This window comes from Etheostoma spectabile, chromosome 6, assembly GCF_008692095.1.
Source record: "Etheostoma spectabile isolate EspeVRDwgs_2016 chromosome 6, UIUC_Espe_1.0, whole genome shotgun sequence".
NCBI lineage: Eukaryota > Metazoa > Chordata > Actinopteri > Perciformes > Percidae > Etheostoma > Etheostoma spectabile.
The window spans coordinates 2608082-2612551 of record NC_045738.1 but is presented as its reverse complement, the minus strand read 5'-3'; the positions used below and the strand labels follow the sequence as shown (position 1 = coordinate 2612551).

The following is a 4470-nucleotide window of genomic DNA, read 5'->3' as shown; positions in this document are numbered from 1 at the left end:
CACACACACACACACACACACAGACACACACACAGACAGCATGTATCGTGCATATGAATCAATAATAAAGCCAATGTGCATAAATGTTTACAACATACTTTCTTAAAACTGTCTTTAAATCCCATACTTTCTTCTGGAAATTGCTTCTGCCAGTTAGACTGTGAGGAATGTTGTCAAAGTGGATTGTATTCAAATGTTGCAGTCCCTCTTACTGTTGGTTGGATGCCTGCCAATTTATTTTCCTATAGCTGTGTTGTATCAGGCTGGAAAGTTGGCTCACAGTGAAGTTGGACTGCTTGGATGTTTATATAGTGGCAAACATAGTTCATACAGTATTCGTGTGGAGACAGAAATAGGTTATGGCCTTAGGTTTTTGTTATAAGATATGATTATGAAGACAAAGCATGGGAAACAGTTTTTGGGCTGTTAAAATGGTGAATAATGTCAAATACCTGCATGTCTTCAGTTTAAAAAGTCGCTAGTTACCTTGTTCGGTTAATATGCTAAACTTCATGCCACTTTGGTGGCACACAAAGACGGACATATTTGAACGATGAACAAATCATTGAATCCACCCATTTTCCACATTTAATGTGCTTTTAATTGGACTGTATTCTAACTAACTAATTTGTAAATTAATTTAGCAGACGTATATACCTTTTCCATCACTTTATAATATTTATTAAATTAATTGAAACATATTATTCTTCGCCTAAAGTTAGCCTAATCTAACATTAAAAACATCTGTGAATTATTTATAATTTTACTATTACTCTGTTTTAAGGATTATCAATCACATACATCTGCAATTTATTTATATGCATGACATTTGTTTGTTGACATGCATACTATTTATCCTAATCTTTCCTTTAGCTTCACTGTGAAGGACCAGTAGTAATGGCCAGCCCGCTCCCTGTAGCCTCTTCAGCAGGCTCCCTAATTGCTGCCAGCTTGTTGCATGTTAAAATCTTGGCACACAGCTGCTCATCCCAGTTGATCCCGAGCACTTTATTTCTGGGGCTCTGTGTATGTGTGAGTGTGATTTGTTTTGCTGGGGATCTGGATGCACTTTGGTGCCCTAGTTAGTCAGTGAAGGCTAGAATATGTCAGATTCCTCTACTGAACAAGACCTAAAGTGACTGACTGGCTGTCTGAGCTGCTTTGCAAAGAGGCTGACTTAGTGGGAGACTAACTTACTGACTGGCTGGATAACCAAATGTGAGTTTGTAACTACAAAGCTGGCTGACTAGATGATTATGAATATTTCCTTCAAAGAACTAAGTGTTTTCCTGTCCTAGTTTTTGATCCTGCACTTGTTTTTATTTTCTTTACCTAGATCAATAATTTTCTTACTGGCCCTTGAAAATACTTGATGTTCCTCTTTGCTTGATTTTTTCCAGTGAGCAGATGGAGCTCCATCTCTGAGTCCCACACTGATGCTGTGGATCACAGCTCAGCTGCTGAGTCACTCTCCCAGGTTGCTTGTTCCGTGACTTAAAGTCCAATCCCGAAATTATTGCAACTGCATGACCGAGCCATTCTTATTGATAATTGGCCTTCAACTTTCCCAAAACCTCTGGCCTATTGTAGATTTAAAAGCGTGTTGGGAAAATGCTGTGCGACTGTTTAGTATATGATGTTTCAGCATACTTTTAAATATAGAGTCAGTCAACTTTTGCAATGCAAAGCTACTGTCTATTACTTAGCTTCATCCTTGGCAGCCGTTAGCTCCACGTAAACTAAAATCCTATAGTCACTGGTGACACTCAAGTGATGCATTATATCCTTAGATGGCTATATCATTAAATATTTAGGAGCTTTATGAAGAGAGCCATCTTGGCAAAACCAAAAATAACATTTGCACAATAGTATATTTTCAAAAGGTATTAATTCATAGATGTTCTATTGAGTAATGTGTAATGAAATTACTGGACCTGTGTAATAGCATTATTGTAAAAAACTGCACTGTGAAACTCAATTGACATAAAAGCAGCCAGATGTACTGCACCCTGGAATAAGATTAAATAACTGTCTGAACAACTCGCGTAAGAGCCGTATCCGCAGTCATAACCACACTGATCACAAGACAGTGGTCATTTGTCATGGAGAATGGCGTGTAGGTTTGTGGCAAAAATCTACTGTTGAAGTAAACTGTGCACCTAGAAGCCAGTTTCATACATTACTGTATGTAAATGGCTTCTAGTGTACTCATTATTAATGCAGACATGCTTTCATCTATACATGTATGAGTGTTAAATAATAGATTTATTTATACCAAGACAATAATTGATAGGCAGGAGCGTAAGTAATTACCTCTGCTTTGTCATTGTACTTCTATTGAGAATAATTATGAAAGACTTGTATTGTAAAGACAGGTTGTAAAACCCCCAATGCTTTGTAATTAGCCTAAAAGCGGAGGCTCATTTTAGACTCACAGCAAATTTAAGCTAAAACAAACAACTAAATAAACACCAATAATGATTGTTGCACTTCTTTATGCATGCTTTATTCTTCCGCATGTTGTTCAGCGCATCTTGCACTGAGTATAGAAACAAGACATTAGCATCAGCTATGGATGTGTCAGTATTGACAACGCAGTGAGGCAGTTCCCTCTGTGCCCAAAGTGAACCCACTGACCTATGCCAGTGCAGGCTGTAATGAGAGCCAAATCACTAAACAGTGAGTCTTCATTTTTTCTAGCACAGTCATAGTCGATGAAAGCATAATGACCTAATGTTATCTTGCATACTTAAGCAAAACCCTTAAATAAGTATGTAGATGAGGAAGAAGCCTTTAACAGGCCATGCAGTGTGCTTCTTCAGAGTGTAATGTACAGTGGACAGTACTGATAAAGAGAGAGAGGGGGGAATGGGAAATCAAGGACAAATGTGTACTGAGAAGGGACACAGGCAGGAGTTAAGACAGAAGTAAGGTCAAGAAAGCAAATAAATACATACAATTGATGGAAAAGAAGAGATTCAGAAAAAGAGGACATGACATACTTAAAGGGACAAACAAGCCTTCACTCATCAAATTATAGAGTTGAGGCTTGGGTGGAGCACACCCTTCAAAATGTAGGCTACTCTGCTCTTCATGCGGCTGAAACCGTTCAGTTGCATCCAGGGGCAGCCTAATTGGCAGTTGGTCAGAGTTAAAGACTATAAGCTTAGATTGGCATGGCCTTCACTGCTGAATTGCCTGGGCCGGCATGCAGAGCCGGATATCTCACTTATTCAACTCATGGAGAAACAGAGGACAAGCATGAAAGACATATAAATCTAGTTTTTGTAAACCATATTTACAACGTATGTTTATTATACGACAGATACAGTAAAAAATATAAAAAATAAACTCCTGCATAGCAGTATCTGCATTGGCAACCAGGCTAAACTGAAAGTGCCACAATGATCATCAGGCTGATAAGTTGTTTGGTTTCTTGGCCAAACATTTTTTATTCTATTGGTCAGTAGTTTAGTTTGCCAGCAGGACTGGAAGCATATTCTTTTGTGATCTGCATGATAATACTTCTTCAACAATCCTATACATCAGTAAAGTACGTGTCAAATTCACACAAAGTAAACAAAATAAAATAATGGCATTATTTGTATTGTATATGTGATAAGTTACTCTAAAGCAAATGGTTCCAAAATTCTCCAAATCCACTTAAAATAACTAGACGTCATCATGATACCTTTGCCTTCAAAATAAGAGTGCTAGCTGCTGAAATGCCTTGGTAGGCAAGTGGTTTAATGCAACATCACAGGTTTGATTCCTGTCTGGGACCGTTGCTGCATGTTATACCCTTCTTTGGCTTGTTGCAAAATAAATGGGCCCAAAATAAGCAAAAAGGATTTTCGCATACTGTAACTTGTTGTGGCTGTGATCTTTTGCACCGCACTGTAGAATGTTTTTCTTTCGTGAATGATGTATAAATAAAATGTCTAGGTTCAAGTTCATCTGAAACAGTAATATTACAAACCACATAACCTAATCAGCAAAAACAAAGTTCTATATCTAAATATGAAAGCCAGTTCAAATAAACAAATCAGGGATGTGGTGTGTATGTGCCTGAACTTTCTCACAAAAAAGGCCAAAATCATGAAAATCATTGGTCTTAAAATCATGAAATACAAATGGCCACAGGGCTAATAAGCAGTTACCAGCACACCAAAAATGAGTGATTCCAGGCCAGTGTTCTGTATGTGAGTAAGAAGAGGCAGTTTTCTCCTCCTCGCTTGAGTTTATATAAAAAGCATGCTGTATGCTCTCAATAAGGATCAGATGTTGGGATGCTTGTCATAGCTTGTTCCTCTCTTATTGTTTATTTGAGTGTTTTATGAAGAAGACAATCAAGAAGGTAGCACAGCGAGGCAATTACCTATTTTACAGCTGGATTGGGCTGATCGATCTCATCAGACACACTCTGCCTTTTTGAGAGAGTCGTAATACATTTTATGTACATGTCACCCC

At 37.9% G+C, this 4470-nt stretch overlaps 1 protein-coding gene across 5 annotated transcripts in view; it reads left to right on the top strand.

The window, feature by feature from the left end:
* triob (trio Rho guanine nucleotide exchange factor b) overlaps nucleotides 1–4470 on the top strand; it is a 121418-nt gene that overhangs the window by 1744 nt on the left and 115204 nt on the right. The gene's annotated exons all lie outside the window — the stretch shown is intronic.